We start from the raw sequence: 18820 nt of genomic DNA, 5'->3' as shown, positions 1-18820 counted from the left end.
ATTGAATGATGCAGAGATTTCAATAAATGTAGCATAAAGCAGCAACTGGCATACACATTAAAAAAAAACTATTAATTTTATGTGGCAATGTTGTATTCTCTTCACGTACAGGATAACTTGCCAATAACATTATTTGGATTGTCAATCTACCTATGCTGTCAGGTTATTTTTTTTGCTTCCAATGTAAGCTATTGCTTATTGATTTTGTGCATCTAGCTTACCCTATTGTATATTTGGAAATTTTATCATGATTTGACATCCTGGTAATTGGAATTGTGAAGCTGAACATGCACAACACATGGATGGTAGCTTCCACCCACAACATTGTAAATATTTTGAGGTAAATTGATTTGTTAACATTTTTATTGTTAAGGTAAATTCCATACTGCTGCTGTAGTATGGAATTTACAGCAGTGTCTGGTCTCTAGTCGTCTTGGACCTCCTTGTCACTGGACCAAGACCCTGCTTCGCTAAGCCCGTGTGGTAGCTGGTGTGCAACGGCCCCGTCACGTTAAAAGAATTCACGCACAGGCATCTTCCACCCTTCAATATGAAGTTTGGGACCTGGAACGTCAGGACCCTCATGGATTAAGAACTCATTTTTGGAGTGGAAGCAAGTCTTCCTTGATTTCGAGGGACTGCCTATGATGATAATTCCATAATTAAGCAGGTATGTTTACTGTAAATCATGAGACATTTTGAATGATATCAACAGATTTACCTAATTTCATCAAAGACACAGGACTATTGCTCTCATGTCTATCTTTTGTCCATCCACATTCATTCCTTTCAGCTGCTGCCTCTGACCCAAGCCCATTACTTCAGTCAACCTTTCATTTTTCTTCTCCGTCCCTCCTCAGGCTCTTTTCACCTGTCATCCAACCATGATACTGTTAGTTTCTCTGTTACTTGGCTCTTACCCAACCCATCATGACTCCACCTTCCAAACTCTTCTGCCAACATTCCAGGCTTAAATTGTGCTTGAATAAGCCCATGGCTACATTCTGTTCCTCTCTCTGCATTCTGAAAGGCTCATCAAAGCACCCGTTGCTGCTTCCTTACAAGGCCACTGTCCCTGTCCACATTTCCCTCCAGATTATCAATTCATTTACTATCCACAACCTTATTCTGATAGCATTAACATTCTGGCTTTGACTGAAACTTGGCTCGCTGGTGGTACTACTTTACCCCTTACCAAAGCCGGCTTGTCTTGTGAAATTTTCCATCACCTCTCCTATCCAAACTGCTGTGGGGGCCATGTAGTCCTTAACACCAAGTCATACTTTTGCTCTCTCAAGCTACTCCTCTCGGACCTTCGCTATCAAGCACCTCGCTCTGTTCCAGCCCTCTCGCTTCTCCTTTTAAAATCAACGTTGTCTGCCTCATCCTGCACCTCGAGTTGGTCGTACCGCAGGAGAAGGGTCCACAGCCAGATAGGGAATGGAAGACCAGCAGGGAGAACAGTGCAAGGAAGGTAGTGCAGGGGTCCCCTGTGGTCATCCCCCTGCAAAACAGATACACTGCTTTGAGTACTGTTGAGGGGGATGACTCAGGAGAGGGCAGCAGCAGCCAAGTTCATGGCACCGTGGCTGGCTCTGTTGCACAGGAGGGCAGGAAAAAGAGTGGGAGAGCAATAGTAATAGGGGATTCAATTGTAAGGGGAATAGATAGGCGTTTCTGCGGCCGCAACCGAGACTCCAGGATGGTATGTTGCCTCCCTGGTGCAAGGGTCAAGGATGTCTCGGAGTGGGTGCAGGACATTCTAAAAGGGAGGGAGAACAGCCAGTTGTCGTGGTGCACATTGGTACCAACGACATAGGTAAAAAAAGGGATGAGGTCCTACGAAACGAATTTAAGGAGCTAGGAGCTGAATTTAAAAAGTCGGACCTCAAAAGTAGTAATCTCGGGATTGCTACCAGTGCCACGTGCTGGTCAGAGTAGGAATCGCAGGATAGCGCAGATGAATACGTGGCTTCAACAGTGGTGCAGCAGGGAGGGATTCAAATTCCTGGGGCATTGGAACCGGTTCTGGGGGAGGTGGGACCAGTACAAACCGGACGGTCTCCACCTGGGCAGGACCGGAACCAATGTCCTAGGAGGAGTGTTTGCTAGTGCTGTTGGGGAGGAGTTAAACTAATATGGCAGGGGAATGGGAACCAATGCAGGGAGACAGAGGGAAACAAAAAGGAGACAAAAGCAAAAGACAGAAAGGAGATGAGGAAAAGTGGAGGGCAGAGAAACCCAAGGCAAAGAGCAAAAAGGGCCTCTACAGCAAAATTCTAAAAGGGCAAAGGGTGTTAAAAAAACAAGCCTGAAGGCTTTGTGTCTTAATGCAAGGAGTATCCGTAATAAGGTGGATGAATTAACTGTGCAAATAGATGTTAACAAATATGATGTGATTGGGATTACGGAGACGTGGCTCCAGGATAATCAGGGCTGGGAACTCAACATCCAGGGGTATTCAACATTCAGGAAGGATAGAATAAAAGGAAAAGGAGGTGGGGTAGCATTGCTGGTTAAGGAGGAGATTAATGCAATAGTTAGGAAGGACATTAGCTTGGATGATGTGGAATCTATATGGGTAGAGCTGCAGAACACCAAAGGGCAAAAAACGTTAGTGGGAGTTGTGTACAGACCTCCAAACAGTAGTAGTGATGTTGGGGAGGGCATCAAACAGGAAATTAGGGGTGCATGCAATAAGGGTGCAGCAGTTATAATGGGTGACTTTAATATGCACATAGATTGGGCTAACCAAACTGGAAGCAATACGGTGGAGGAGGATTTCCTGGAGTGCATAAAGGATGGTTTTCTAGACCAATATGTCGAGGAACCAACTAGGGGGGAGGCCAATTTAGACTGGGTGTTGTGTAATGAGAGAGGATTAATTAGCGATCTCGTTGTGCGAGGCCCCTTGGGGAAGAGTGATCATAATATGGTGGAATTCTGCATTAGGATGGAGAATTAAACCGTTAATTCAGAGACCATGGTCCAGAACTTAAAGAAGGGTAACTTTGAGGTATGAGGCGTGAATTGGCTAGGATAGATTGGCGAATGATACTTAAGGGGTTGACTGTGGATGGGCAATGACAGACATTTAGAGACCGCATGGATGAACTGCAACAATTGTACATTCCTGTCTGGTGTAAAAATAAAAAAGGGAAGGTGGCTCAACCGTGGCTATCAAGGGAAATCAGGGATAGTATTAAAACCAAGGAAGTGGCATACAAATTGGCCAGAAATAGCAGCGAACCTGGAGACTAGGAGAAATTTAGAACTCAGCAGAGGAGGACAAAGGGTTTGATTAGGGCAGGGAAAATGGAGTACGAGAAGAAGCTTGTAGGGAACATTAAGACGGACTGCGAAAGTTTCGATATATATGTAAAGAGAAAAAGGTTAGTAAAGACAAACGTAGGTCCCCTGCAGTCAGAATCAGGGGAAGTCATAACGGGGAACAAAGAAATGGCAGACCAATTGAACAAGTACTTTGGTTCGGTATTCACTAAGGAGGACACAAACAACCTTCTGGATATAAAAGGGGTCAGAGGGTCTAGAAAGGAGGAGGAACTGAGGGAAATCCTTATTAGTGGGGAAATTGTGTTGGGGAAACTGATGGGATTGAAGGCCGATAAATCGCCAGGGCCTGATGGACTGCATCCCAGAGTACTTAAGGAGGTGGTCTTGGAAATAGTGGATGCATTGACAGTCATTTTCCAACATTCCATTGACTCTGGATCAGTTCCTATGGAGTGGAGGGTAGCCAATGTAACCCCACTTTTTAAAAAAGGAGGGAGAGAGAAAACAGGGAATTATAGACCGGTCAGCCTGACATCGGTAGTGGGTAAAATGATGGAATCAATTATTAATGATGTCATAACAGTGCATTTGGAAAGAGGTGACATGATAGGTCCAAGTCAGCATGGATTTGTGAAAGGGAAATCATGCTTGACAAATCTTCTGGGATTTTTTGAGGATGTTTCCAGTAGAGTGGACAAGGGAGAACCAGTTGATGTGGTATATTTGGACTTTCAGAAGGCTTTCGACAAGGTTATTAATGTACAAAGTTAAAGCACATGGGATTGGGGGTAGTGTGCTGACATGGATTGAGAACTGGTTGTCAGACAGGAAGCAAAGAGTAGGAGTAAATGGGTACTTTTCAGAATGGCAGGCGGTGACTAGTGGGGTACCGCAAGGTTCTGTGCTGGGGCCCCAGCTGTTTACACTGTACATTAATGATTTAGACGAGGGGATTAAATGTAGTATCTCCAAATTTGCGGATGACACTAAGTTGGGTGGCAGTGCGAGCTGCGAGGAGGATGCTATGAGGCTGCAGAGCGACTTGGATAGGTTAGATGAGTGGGCAAATGCATGGCAGATGAAGTATAATGTGAATAAATGTGAGGTTATCCACTTTGATGGTAAAAACAGAGAGACAGACTATTATCTGAATGGTGACAGATTAGGAAAAGGGGAGGTGCAACGAGACCTGGGTGTCATGGTACATCAGTCATTGAAGGTTGGCATGCAGGTACAGCAGGCGGTTAAGAAAGCAAATGGCATGTTGGCCTTCATAGCGAACGGATTTGAGTACAGGGGCAGGGAGGTGTTGCTACAGTTGTACAGGGCCTTGGTGAGGCCACACCTGGAGTATTGTGTACAGTTTTGGTCTCCTAACCTGAGGAAGGACATTCTTGCTATTGAGGTTCACCAGACTGATTCCCGGGATGGCGGGACTGACCTATCAAGAAAGACTGGATCAACTGGGCTTGTGTTCACTGGAGTTCAGAAGAATGAAAGGGGACCTCATAGAAACGTTTAAAATTCTGATGGGTTTAGACAGGTTAGATGCAGAAAGAATGTTCCCAATGTTGGGGAAGTCCAGAACCAGGGGTCACAGTCTAAGGATAAGGGGTAAGCCATTTAGGACCGAGATGAGGAGAAACTTCTTCACCCAGAGAGTGGTGAACCTGTGGAATTCTCTATCACAGAAAGTTGTTGAGGCCAATTCACTAAATATATTCAAAAAGGAGTTAGATGTAGTCCTTACTACTAGGGGGATCAAGGGGTATGGCGAGAAAGCAGGAATGGGGTACTGAAGTTGCGTGTTCAGCCATGAACTCATTGAATGGCGGTGCAGGCTAGAAGGGCCGACTGGCCTACTGCACCTATTTTCTATGTTTCGGCAGATAGCCTCCTTCCTTTCTTCCCTCAGCCTCTGTGCTTACCAACGACTCATGCTCTGTGATTTCAATTTCTATCTGTTTCCTTTTCTTCCTCCTCCTGAATTCATTGCCCTCCTGTTCTCAAATCTCTTCCTGCATATAAACTCTGCTATTTTCTGCTAATCCTTGACTTTGCCACCTCCTGTAGCCTCCCTGTTCCTGTAGTCTTGATCTCTGACCATTTCTTTCTGCATCCCCTATTCCCAGCTCGAGCTATAAATCCCATTTCTCTCATCTCCCCTTACGTCCGAACTCATGAGACCCACCTTATGTTCCCTTGTCTCCATTCCCACTAAAACGTACCAATGTTCCTTCTTTGTATTAAAAAAAAATGTATGCACGGTTCCTTTAAATTTGCTGCGCATGCGCTGTATCTTCCAGCTTGAGAGTGGCCTGCGCGGGACCCACTGGATTGCTGCGTGGCCGCGCAGCTTAGGGGCAACATTGCTGACAGCCCAACTTCCTTTCCTATCCTTTGTGAGTTGATTTTGTAAGTGGTTTCCTCTCCTCATACACTGCCATCCTCCATTTGAAAACTCCTGTCATCGCACCTTCTAAAATGAAAATCACCCCGAACCCCTCTGGCCTTGCAAACTACCAGCTCCAATCTCCAAGTTGAAGTTTCACCAACCTTAGAACTGCTGTTCCCACAATGGTTCCACAGGATTCTTTAAGTATTAATTGAAAACGCTTTTGGAAGAAACTATTCTTAAAGTGGTATGTCAAAGGGCTATCATGGGTTCTTATAAGAAACAAGAGGTGAATAGCATAGGTAATGGTATACAATAATGTGTGGGTGAATCACTTTGTGGGTAGTTCTGGCCTAAAGTATAGACTTTCCTAATTGTGTGTTCTGTTTTCCTCTGCTGAAGTCATGATTGTGACTGTAGTCTTCACTATATATCTGCCACAGAATTGGTTTCAAATACAATCATACAATATTTTTACCCCTCTAAATGTACAGTGGTTATGTTAGACCCATTTGAGATCATTCTAGTTTTGGTTACATTGTTGAAAAGAAAAATATATGTAGAATTAAAAAAAAAACTGTGGAAAGAATAAACTGCTGGAAATACACAGCAAGTCTTGTGATATGAAAAGAAAGGCACAGTTGCCAAAATTTGAAAATAAGCAAATCCCTGAATAGGACTTGAAAGAAAAAAATAAATATGGGGGCTAGGCAAGCGGAAGAACGAAAAAGAGCAAGTAAAAGTTAAATGTGGAATGCTGACTCCTTTAAAGGCAGTTCATATCCTATAGATTTTTTGCCATCTAGAAAGAGAGGATAACTAACTATTCGATTACAGAGATCATGGCCCAAAAATTGCTGTGGCAGGCCAAAGAACGACTCCAGCTGTTGGACTTCCCCTTGCCCATTTAATGTCGATAATGTTTTGCTTGCTTGGTTGGAAAAGTGTAGGAAGTCCGTGTGTCGAGGTTTATTTAGATCGATTTTGTTTTTTATGTATCACAATGGTGAATGGACTAGTGATTGCAGTGTCATTGCTGCAAATTCATTAAAGCTGTAGATGATTATTTGTTTCTTTCATATTAATTATTTGTGTGCTGAATCTGATATTTGGATGGATATTGTAGTAAAATCCCCCAGGCTGGTCCAAGCATTTTCAATCTTGATCATGTGGTATCCAGTAAATTCCCTAGCTAGTGCCTACTTTTTGGCCATGCATTTTGCTTCTATTGCATACTAAACAAACTCATCATATCTATGGAGACGATGTCTGTGCGTATTAGGCATGTTCATTAGCTGATATTACACACTCACTTTAAAAAAAAATCAACAAAACTCACACATCCGTTCATCAATTGTATTCCTGCTTGTTAAAGTTCGAAAATCTTTTGAGTGGCCCTGTGTACAGCCGACAGCTATAGGGAGTGAAAAACATTACATTGGTGTAAAAAAAAAAATCATGATTAGCTCAAATGACCTGTATTGGTTGAAGGAATCACACATCACTATCTGTTCAGCAAACTGTGGTGATTGGATAAATCTCTTGACTACAAACCAACCAAAAACGACGCACTCAAAAAATATTACATCTCCATAAACAACCAACAATTGTCACAAAACCAACAGATCAAATTGCTGAAAAAATATTTTTGAAGTCCTTTTAGGGGGCATGTTTGTTTGCACCCCCCTCCCCAACTACCTTTTGAATCTTTAATTGATATGAAAAAGATTGTGGAAAATTCCAAAAAAAACTTCCAATAAATTCCATCTTCCAATAGCTAAAACATCTGTTCAAGCCAAATGTATTCTTTTGTATTCTCATTAGTTTTAAATTACATGAAAAGTTCCTCCCTAATTAGCACTGGAACTATGCCTTCTCAACAAAGCAGCTTCCAGGTTCGTGCTTTCAACAATTTTTAGAACTATACAAGATTATAAAATACCTTTTTTGAATACATAAATATCATTCGACCCTCATTTACTGAAGCATTCTAAATTTTAATATAATAGAGCTTGCTAAATTTTAATGTAGCATTGGGGCATCAGTGACCATATTGCCAATGTTTAGTTTTCCTCATTTCTAGAAAATCTGCATAAATGCTGACTAGTTTTTATATAGCTATATATACTTGCAGTTACAATGATTGCAGCTGTCTTTATAGAATGCACGCAATGTGAACAAGGCCTACAAGACGAGGTCTATTTTATCTGACTGCAAATATTTTGTTGTTTCACAGTATAACACTCAAGTACTTTTTGTGAATTAATGCTGTCCTAGAGAAATTTATTGTAGCCGATGGCATCCAAGCACATAAGCATATACCAGTTGAGTCGAGACAATTTAATTCCTAATGACCATATCACATCCTACTTCATGGGTGGTCTAGTCATGGGTATGAATATATTCAAACCCAATGACTTCATTGTTTAGGGGTCCCGCGCAGCAAGATCGGTAATGTAGTCTTTTGTCTGAATTGTCACAAAAACAACCCTCTAAGATAGTTTAGTGGTTCCGTCAGTCTAAAAGGAATGCAGTTTGAAAATCTGATTTATTATTGGTTTACATTTCTGGAAACTAAAGAGTAAATTGTGAACAGTAAAACAGCGCATCAGCGCTGCTTTGTTTGGTCAGCCTATGACTGGACATACCATAGGACAGCAGATGCTCAATTTCTGTTATGTCCCTGATCTTCCCCAGAGAACAGCAATTTGTGTTGGCTGTGGTAAGTAATGAATTGCAATATCTTCGTGTTCTGATTACTGAAACCATCTATTTCCATGCAAACATAAAATGCACACCAGTGCAGTAGAGGGTATTTCATTTCAGGAACTTTCAAGGATATGGGCCCAAGTTTCCACATGATTTGCGCCTGATTTTTAGGAGCAACTGGTGGAGAACGGACTATCTTAGAAATCGCAATTCTCCACATTTTTTTTTCTGCAGTTCTCGTCGGGTCGAACAGTTCCACTTTGGAACAGAATTTTTTCTTCAAAAGGGGGCATGTCCGGCCACTGACGCCTGATTTGAAAGTTTCCACAGTGAAAACGTACTCCAAACTAACTTAGAATGGAGCAAGTGAAGATTTTTGTAGAACTGAAAAAACCTGTTCTACACATTAAAAAATCAGGCGCAGGTAACAAATTAGGCGTCCAGAACGAGGTGGGGAGGGTGGGGGGAAGGGAAGTCATTAAATTCTACAATAAATCCTTATTTATACTTATACAAATATTATACAAATAAATCCAACCTGAATAAAAATTTATAAGCAAAGAAAAGATTAAATAAACCATCTTCCTACCTGTGTGAAAGTGCTTCAGCCAGGAAGAATGCTGCAGCAAGCCTCACAAAACGAGGCAGCCGTTCCCGAAGGCGGGTGGGCGGGAGGGAACTGACCGACTGAATGCGGGGGCGGGGGGGGATGAAGCCGTTCCAGACGGCGGGCGGGAGGGAGGGGACCGACCCAACGTGGGGGTGGGGGGGGCGGTGGAGGAAGCCGTTCCAGACGGCGGGAGGGAGGGAAAGAGACTGAAGGCTGCAGGAAGCCTCAGAAATTGAGGAGCCATTTCCCGACGGTAAAAGGGGGAGGTCGTCGGGAAACAGCTGCCTCAACTTTCTGAGGCTTCCTGCAGCCTTATCAGTGCTGATGTGCTGATGGCAATGTGCTTTTATTAAAAAATGTTCAAAAACTAAACCGCTACAAAGAAATACAAAAATGGCCGAGTGCCAATGTTTCCTTCACACTGCGCGTGCACGACCGCTCCAACGCACACGCGCAGCGTTGCCGGCAGGAAAAAAAACTAATTTAAATGGTACCCGCCCCCTCCCACTTACAAAATCGGCACGAGTGTAGGCTCAGCCCCCCTGGGCGCCGCGCCAAACAGACAAGGAGCTGCAGGACGCTCCAGAATCGCGAGTTTTTTTTCCAGCGCCGTTTTAGGCGCGAAAAACGGGCGCCCAGCTCGGAGGGGCACCCGTTTTTTATCGTGTGGAAACTTGGGCCCTATATACTTGTGTGATGTAATGCTTTCTGGTGGCAGTTAATAGCAGAGATGACCTGGATGAATCCTAGTCGAATTGTTTTTGACTTCAAATAATTCTAATGTAAATTTGAAGTCCTGAATTGATACTGATGACCATTTTCACAGACTGCTGTTGCCTAAAATCTAAATCTAGACCTTTGTACTATAGCTTTAAATCTTGCCTTGACATTTCTGGATCAAACGGTTAATATATTGAGTAATAGTGTCAAAGTTGCGAATGTCGTGGACTTGCATTTTAACTATTTGGATGCTAGTTTTCAGCCATTTTAGGTTTTTCTTTCTATTTCTCTCAATACAGTATCTTAGGGTGTATTGTAAGGATTAGTGCAGATAGGTTTGTATATTTGTTTCCTCTGATCAAGTAATTTTCCGCTATCACTGCAGTCTCCTTTACATTGGAGATACCAAAAGCCAATTGGAGGACTACTTTGCTGAGTCCATATTTGCAATTCTGACTTGTAGCTCCCACTTCAGCCCAACTCCAATTTTCTTTTTGGCTGCCTATATAGTTGTAGCCAAGCTCAACATAGACTGGTCTGCAGTTATCTGGTATCAGTGGAGTGGTAATCTCTTTTTTTTTTTTAACCCCTGCATTGAGTAGTAAGTTTATAGGCCCCAAGTTTCCACATGATTTGCTCCTGATTTTTAGGAGCAACTGGTGGAGAACGGACTATCTTAGAAATCGCTATTCTCCACATTTTTCTTTTCTGCAGTTCTAGTCAGAACTGTTTCACTTTGGAACAGAATTTTTTCTTCAAAAGGGGGCGTGTCTGGCCACTGACGTCTGATTTCAAAGTTTCCACAGTGAAAACGTACTCCAAACTAACTTAGAATGGAGCAAGTGAAGATTTTTGTAGAATTGAAAAAACCTTGTCTACACATTAAAAAATCAGGCGCAGGTTACAAATTAGGCGTCCGGAACGAGGTGGGGGGGGAAGGGAAGTCATTAAATTCTACAATAAATCCTTATTTATACTTATACAAATATTATACAAATAAATCCAACCTGAATAAACATTTATAAGCAAAGAAAAGATTAAATAAACCATCTTCCTACCTGTGTGAAAGTGCTTCAGGCAGGTTCAGTCAGCTCAGCGGTGTGGCATCGTTCCCGCGAACGGGAGGGAGGGAGGGCTCGACCGACCGACCGCAGCGGGGGGGAGGCAGGGAGGAGGAGGCGGCCGTTCTCGACGGCATGGAGGGGGGGGGGGAGGAGGATGGCGTGAGGGCCCGACCGAGCGCAGGGAGGAGGAGACAGCCGTTCCCGACGGCGGGGGTGGTGGGGGGGGAGAGGCAGTGAGAAGGCTGCAGGAAGCCTCAGAAGTTGAGGCAACCATTCCCGACGGCGGGGGGGGGGAAGGCCGTTGGGAAACGGCTGCCTCAACTTTGAGGCTTCCTGCAGCCTTCTCACTGCTGCAAGAAGCCTCAGTGCTGATCATGGAAGGGCAATGTGCTTTTATTAAAAAATGTTCAAAAATTAAACAGCTACAAAGAACTACAAAAATGGGCAAGTACCAATGTTTCCTTCACACTGCGCGTGCGCGAACGCTTCAATGCGCACGCACAGCATTGCCGGCACGAAAAAAACTAATTTAATTGGTACCCGCCCCCTCCCACTTACAAAATCGGCACGAGTGGTAGGCTCCGCCCCCTGGGCGCCGCGCCAAGCTGCCATGGAGCTGCAGGGCGCTCCAGAATTGCGCGTTTTTTTTCAGGTGCCGTTTTCGGCGCGAGAAACGGGCGCCCAGCTCGGAGGGGCGCCCGTTTTGTAGCGTGTGGAAACTTGGGGCCATAAAGTGCACAGGTGGTCCAATAGACTTGGCAGATTTAAAATATGGTTTTGCACAGGGCTGGAGTTATATTATACCTGGTGTGAACTTGAACCCGTGAGATGGCTTTGTTTTGTGTTCAAGACAAAAAGTCGATTTCCTTAAGCCATCCTATGATTCTGAAACCTTCACCTTTAGACTTGCTTAGTGTGGGTTAGTTAGTGTGTTCAGGTTTTACAATTAATGTTTAATTGTGGTATATTCATAGATCATGTGCAATTCCCAGCATTTTTCTCATGTATTATCAAGCTGACAGTGAAGATAGGCAAAAACGATTTAGTTGAGTTTATTTACATGTTAAACAATACAAATAGCAAATGTTCTAAATTGTCTCAATACAAAAATGATTTAGATTCAGTTTATGAAGGCTTAAAATATCTCTACAATTTTTAGAACTTTTTAGATTGGGAAGTGACAATACTTTTAGATAAAAAATCAGATTTGTTTCTTTGTAGACTTTCAGGTGTGGTGCATGATGCAATCTCTAGCCAACCATGGATGTTCTGCCAAGACTGAGGATTTCCCAGTACCTTATCAGTTCCTGAATCCGAGCTATCATTTCGCTATCAAGGATTCAGGATTGCTTGGTGGCTGGTGACAAGAACATAAGAACATAAGAATTAGGAACAGGAGTAGGCCATCTAGCCCCTCGAGCCTGCTCCGCCATTCAATAAGATCATGGCTGATCTGGTCATGGACTCAGCTCCACTTACCTGCCCTCTCCCCGTAACCCTTAATTCCCTTATTGCTTAAAAATCCAAAAGTGCAAAAGTGGTTTTAAAACCACCCTTGGTAGATTCTGTCTTTGCTCCTATTTTAGTATTTTTTTGCTTTTTCCACCTCAACCTTGCTTTCAGATACAGCATAACTCCTATTGTTGTGGTCCTTCATTGTCCCCCATCTTTTAGACATTCACCACAAGTGTTTTCCATGGAGATTGCTCGTTACCTGTGTCATGAGGAATAATGCAGGGAGACTCGGCTGATCAGAAACGATAGGAAGCATTTGGCATCTAGTAGTAAGCTATCCACATCTCTAATATTAACAGGCCAACACTATCATATTTCTCTTGCCAGTCAGCAATTTTTAAAGCTGTGCTTGCCATGTGAGACAATAGAAGAGTTTTGTGCCATTTGCTTTCCCAGGACCTAAAATCCACCTCTACCAAAGGCGCTATCTTGCTCGTATTGGTTGAATTTAACAACAGCAATGAACTTCTATGCCATTGGCTCCTTCAAGGTTACATTCCAACACCACACATTCCTAGGGTGTGGTGCCCAGAATTAGATACAATACAGTTGAGCATCCGAAATCCGAAGTTCCGGAATTCAGAATGTCCTGGAATCCGGACACCGGGCCAATCTGGCAGGATCATCTGGAGTCTGTAAAATGTTTCAGAATCCGGAACCGCTGCCGCCCTTCCTGCTCGGCAGACCTGATCTCCTCCAGCTCGGCTGCTGGCCCCCCCGTACCGCTGCTCCTGCTCCCCCCCCCCCCCCCCCCCCCCCTTTTTAACCTCGGCCCAGGCGTTTCCAGATTTGGGGCATCTGAAAAGTTCTGAAATCTGGAAATACCCGAACCTTGGCCTGGGCGTTTCTGGATTTGGGACGTCGGGAAGACATTCTGAAATACCCAAATTCCAGAACTACCTCGGTCCCGAGGTTTCTGGATTTCAGACACTCTACCTGTACTGGCTATAACCCCAAATGGCTGTGTGACTTCAAGATTTTTTTTTTGTTCTGTAGAATTTCTCTAGTATCAAACTGGTAACTGAGACTTGATCATCTAACTACTATAACACCTGTGCTGAATGATGTATTTGTATTCAAGGACTTGGGAGAATCTATGCAAGATTTGTCATTGCTTGTCATTTATTGACCATTTGCAATACTTGAAATCTGTATTACCGATGATTTTTTTTGTGGAGATAGTCAGTAGTTCATTGATTTCTACGTATAAAGCAACATCACTTAACATTAGCAGTTACTTTTACATGTTCTTTGTTGATGTTTGGCTGTAAGCATAACATTGAATGTAAGATGTCTTTAGGTTTGTTCAATGGGGCTTGGAGATACAACAGTATAACCGAGAGCTATAAATGTAAGCTGTTCTTTTTGGGCAGTATTGAACAACCCTTTGTGTGCCAGCCCTGCTGGAAAAATCACTTATTCTTGTATCTGAATCCTCGCCACTTCTAATATGAAAATGCTTCATTGCACTTCAGCTAGTAGACCCCCTTCCTTATATATGACATGAGACTGATCTATTTTAAAAGCATGTTTGTGTCCAGGTTTTCACATCTGTAAGAGTGATGTTCCTTCAATAACTGCTGTTTGGACTGTACAAGTAATTTCTCATCATTCTCTTGAATGCCTTTCTAAAAAGGGTATGCTTGAAACTGTCAGCATTAGTTATTTGTATTTGAGTGCTAGTCAATTTTTAATGTCATTGAGGTGATCTTTATTGATTTAAAAAAAAAAATCCTTTTCTTGGTTCTATTTGATTTTGATCAGCTAGAAACTACCAACATAGGTTTATGCACCCTTAAATGTACTCCTGCAGTGCTGCATTTAAATCAATTACAGTACATATTTCAACAAGAACAACTTGCATTTATATGGTGCCTTTAATGAAGAAACACATGCAAGGTGTTTCACAGAAGTAAGATGATGATATTGGGATATGTGACACAGCTTGGTCAGGTTCTATGGAGGGCCTTGAAGGAGATGAGGGAGACAGGTTTAGGGAGGAAATTCCAGAGCTTGGAGCTGAAATAGCTGCCAATGGTGGAAAAAAGAGATTTTGCGTTGCATAAGAGGCCAGAGTCGGAGGGATGAAGAGTTATGAGGGTTATAGGAAGTTAGAGATGGGAGGCGAGAGATCATGAAGGTAGTTGGAAACCAGGATGAGAATTTTAAGTTTGTGATGTTGGGGGACTGGGAGTCAATTTGAGTCAATTTAAGTCAACGAGTCCAGTGGGACCTGGTGTGGATTCGGATACAAGACAGCAGAGTTTTGGATGAGCTGATTTTATTTTAGTTTATTCTCTGGATTTCGGCCTCGCTGTCGAGGCCAGAACTTATTGCCCATCCCTAGTTGCCCTGAAGAAGGTCATGGTGACCTTCTTGAACCGTTGCAGTCCGTGTCCTGAAGGTACTCCCACAATACTGTTGGATAGGGAATTCAAGGATTTTGACTCCGCAATGATGAAGGAATAGCAATATATGTCCAAGTTGGAATGGAGTGTGACTTGGAGATGATAATGCTTTCATGCACTTGCATCTCTTGTCCTTCCAGATGGCAGAGGTCACAGGTTAGTTAGGTATCTCTGAAGAAGTCTTGGTGACTTGCTACAGTGCATCCTCTAGATAGTACACATTGTAGCCATGATATGCCAGTGGTGGTTTATAGAGGATGCAGGATGAGGGGACGGAAAGTAGTCAAGTTTGGAGGTAGCATCGGCATGGATGAGGGTTTTGCTAATGGGTGGAGATGGGTGATATTGTTCAGGTGGAAGTAGGCTGTCTTTGTGATGGAGAGGATATGGAGTAGGAAAAGCAGCTCAGGGTGAAATCAGATGCTGAAGTTTAGAAAAGTCTGGTTCAATCTGAGATGGAATTTCAACTATGTAAATGTTTTTTTTTAAATATAGCCTGTTCCAAATGATTAAATTGCAATAAATTAAGTGAATTTATTTGTTTGTGTGGTACAGTTGAAAGTAAAAACAATTTGCTCTTATCAAAGTTGCATCAGTTTTCTCTCACTGCGTTCACTGCATGCCAGGTCAGGTTCATTCTTTTATAGAGGAGAAATAACATATTAGGCTATCCTAATTGAAATTCAAGTCACTTTCCCCACATTTAAATTGACACTGGTAAAATTCCATTAGTCATTTTACACTGTCCAGGAGACAGGATGGTAAGACTAAGACTGATGTGCTTCAATCATTATTCACTGCTGTACTAGATATGGTAGGCTTCAGTTGCTACTTCCAAATACAGTACAGATTGCTTTTTGAGGATGGATGGTTGGCAAATGAAAGCTTTCAGGTTTGTACAAAATAGTGCCATATCTATATACTATACAACCACCTGCAGATAGATTACTTCACTGATCAAGGTCCACTTTAAACACTACCAAATACTTAAAACACTTCCATTGGTGAGGCAGTACGCTAATCAGATTAATTGAGCTAACTGCTTATGTGCCGTTTTACATCAGAAATTCTGCTAATGCTGTTGCAAAGAATTGCTAAATGTGTCTGGTAGTAAATACATTAGAAATGTATTTTGCTGATGAGAAATGAGATCAATAAGTCTTTCCCAGTAAGCATTTTCTAGATTTATTGGTGAACGGTAATGAATACTTGTGCGGCACTGCTGCCTCAGTCCTTGACCCCTTGGGCTTTCGAAAGCCTTAGCCCAATCTCATTTGTGCACCAAACAATAATTTATGTTCACTCATAAGTGGTGCAATGTTCGTTGACTCAAACATGGCAATTCGTATTTGCTGAGGAAGATTTTGTGTTAGTGTTCAGGCTCAAAAATGGACAGATCTTGAACACGTTCCCAATTGGCTAATCACTTCTGTAGCGCAGTGAATATGCTGAAAATGGTTATGGTGCCCGAGAGCTTTTGTATTGATCATTAGTGTGACTGTATTGTGTTCATCTTTTGGAGTTTTAATAAATCCCTGCTATATTTGTTGTTGACGCCTAATTAACTATAGCGAGTACTGGATTTTCTTTGGGACATAGTTTGTCAAAGGGCAATGAGTAATAGAACGACAACTAATTGCAATTATAAAGTGTATTAATGTTGAATCATTGTGGGTGGAGATTAGAGATAGTAAGGGGGAAAAGTCACTGGTGGGCGTAGTTTATAGGCCCCCAAATAATAACTTCACGGTGGGGCGGACAATAATCAAGGGAATAATGGAGGCATGTGAAAAAGGAACGGCAGTAATCATGGGGGATTTTAACCTACATATCAATTGGTCAAATCAAATCGCACGGGGTAGCCTGGAGGAGGAATTCATAGAATGCATACGGGATTGTTTCTTAGAACGGTATGTTACAGAACCTACAAGGGAGCAAGCTATCTTAGATCTGGTCCTGTGTAATTAGTCAGGAATAATAAACGATCTCCTAGTAAAAGATCCTCTCGGAATGAGTGATCACAGTATGGTTGAATTTGTAATACAGATTGAGGGTGAGGAAGTAGTGTCTCAAACGAGCTTACTATGCTTAAACAAAGGGCACTATAGTGGGATGAGGGCAGAGTTGGCTAAAGTAGACTGGAAACACAGACTAAACGGTGGCACAATTGAGGAACAGTGGAGGACTTTTAAGGAGCTCTTTCATAGTGCTCAACAAAAATATTTTTGTTGGTTTTAAGGAGGATCTTGAGAGGTAGCGGGAGGGAATTCCAGAACCTAGTGCCTTCATGATGAAGGCATGGATGCCAATAATGAGGTGGAGGGAGTGGGGATGTACAGGAGGCCAAACTTGGGGGAGGGGGGAATGCAGAGTTCCTTGAGGGTTGTCGGGCTGGAGAAGATTAGAGATGGGGCGGGGCGAGCCCATGGAGCAATTTGCACATGTCCGAGAAGGGAGGCAACAATTCAAATGCTGAAAGTCACTTTTAATTTGGATGAAACAATAAGGACATTTTCATGTGATACACAATTGCTTTCTTATATTCTGTGTATAGATGTCAGCTCATCATTATCACTGTCAGCTGCTAAAATGACTAATCCATTATTATATCTAAATTCATATTTTAAAAGTTAGGTTTCTACAAGATAAAACTTTCATGCGTGAGAACTTAGCATATCTAATTTTTTGGGGTAGGTAAACAAATTATAGACAGTTTAGTTTGGGGGTGGGCATTGAAAACTACATTGCTTTTTATTTTATATTGTGAAGTATCATTTACTTTTGTTTAATGGTACTCAATCTCTGGAATAATAAAATAATTCAAATTCCTTTTCCCTCTGAGTTACATATATTTACATAATTAATTAATTACCGGATGCCTAAAGCTTTTTGTAATACACATTTTTGCATACTCTGTTTATTTTTCAAAATATCTTGAGATCAAAGAACTTATTCTGGCATCCTGAATTTCTGGAAATTAAGTATATATTTGTGCACTCCAGACTTGTATTGATATTGCAGCTGGCTTGACATGAGTCACTGAAGTGTGGCTCTTCCCTCTTGATTTGGCTTCTGCAGCTCAATTATATCCATTCCAGCATTGGTTGAATTTTGCGAGATCGTATCTATTCCATCATTGGCTAATGTTGCCTCTATTGAGTTGGATGTGGCACTTTAAAAGGAGCAGATCACATAATTGTTCACCATTCCTTTAAACATCACTGTTCAAAATGGTGAGTAGAACCTAGTCAATTTATTGCTATGGGCATGCAAAGGTCAGGAACCAAATATGGATGCGTTGATTTGTACTGTAAAATTGGCCGCCCTTGTCTCTGGTCCCCTTGGAGGATAAGCCACACCCTGACGTTTCTCTGGAATGTGTAACTGGAACCACCCAGCCCAAATTCTTTCACTCACCGCAAATTGTAACTTTTTCCACTTTGACTTCCAGAAGCCACAGTGTGCCAGCGGAAGTCCCTTACTCCGTCGCAAGTGCTGCCTTCCCCCAGCCAATCCCCCCCCCCGCCCTGCTCTGCTCCGCCCCCCCCCACCCCGGGCTCTCTTCTCTCCCCTTCCCCGGCTCTCTTTTCTTTCTCTCTCTCTCTCTCTCTCTCTCTCTCTCTCTCTCTCTCTCTCTCTCTCTCTCTCTCTCTCTCTCTCTCTCTCTCTCTCTCTCTCTCTCCCCTCCCCCACCCCCACAACCGGCTCTTTGCTCTCTCTTTCTCCCCCCCCCCCCCCCCCCCCCCCCGGCTCTCTTTTCTCTCTCTCTCCTTTCTCTCTCGCTCTCTTTCTCCCCCCCCCCCCCCCCCCCCCCCAAGTTCACCTGGCCGCTTCTCTGCAGGCTCGGTGCGTCGGTAGGCTCTCGGAGGATTAGCAGGTTGGAATGATTCCGGCTGGGGTCGGTACTTACAATTCGGGCGGGGACTCAACAGAAAAAGCACAGTACAAATAGTCACTTCACTCACCTATAGCACTTTACTGCATAGTGATACAAACATTTAATGACCTACCTATCTGTTTCTTTCCATCCATTTGCTTTCTTTCGTGCCCGTTCTCTCTGCTTGCGTTCTCCTCTCCTCCCTCACTTGCGTTCTCCTCTCCTCCC

General features: G+C 42.9%; 1 protein-coding gene across 1 annotated transcript in view; it reads left to right on the top strand.

Annotated features, from left to right (window-relative positions):
* Nucleotides 1-18820, top strand: part of ctnna1 (catenin (cadherin-associated protein), alpha 1) — a 197386-nt gene that overhangs the window by 71475 nt on the left and 107091 nt on the right. The window lies entirely within an intron of this gene.

This window comes from Pristiophorus japonicus, chromosome 4, assembly GCF_044704955.1.
Source record: "Pristiophorus japonicus isolate sPriJap1 chromosome 4, sPriJap1.hap1, whole genome shotgun sequence".
NCBI classification, from domain to species: Eukaryota; Metazoa; Chordata; class Chondrichthyes; family Pristiophoridae; genus Pristiophorus; species Pristiophorus japonicus.
Note: the sequence above shows the minus strand (reverse complement) of the source record. Positions and strands in the feature narration are given on the sequence as shown.